Below are 255 nucleotides of genomic sequence, written 5' to 3'. Positions count from 1 at the left end.
TGCAGGTGCATATGGGCCCGGGCAGATTGGGGGCCCGCCGAGCCGGGGAGAACTTTTAATTGAAAGGAGGGAACGAATTGAAGCGGCCCGGCCCTCGTCCGACAGCTTATCAGAATTGTCGCCCGAGCCCGACTGGAGGCCGTGCCTTTTCTCTCTCTCTCTTCACCATACACAGCTGCTGTTGCAGCCATTAAAATAGTTCAGTTTTGATTTTTAATGGCAAAGTGGTCATAATTGTTTTCATTTCTCTATTAA

This window comes from Sinocyclocheilus grahami, unplaced genomic scaffold, assembly GCF_001515645.1.
Source record: "Sinocyclocheilus grahami isolate Dianchi unplaced genomic scaffold, SAMN03320097.WGS_v1.1 scaffold1307.1, whole genome shotgun sequence".
Taxonomy (NCBI): domain Eukaryota; kingdom Metazoa; phylum Chordata; class Actinopteri; order Cypriniformes; family Cyprinidae; genus Sinocyclocheilus; species Sinocyclocheilus grahami.
Note: the sequence above shows the minus strand (reverse complement) of the source record.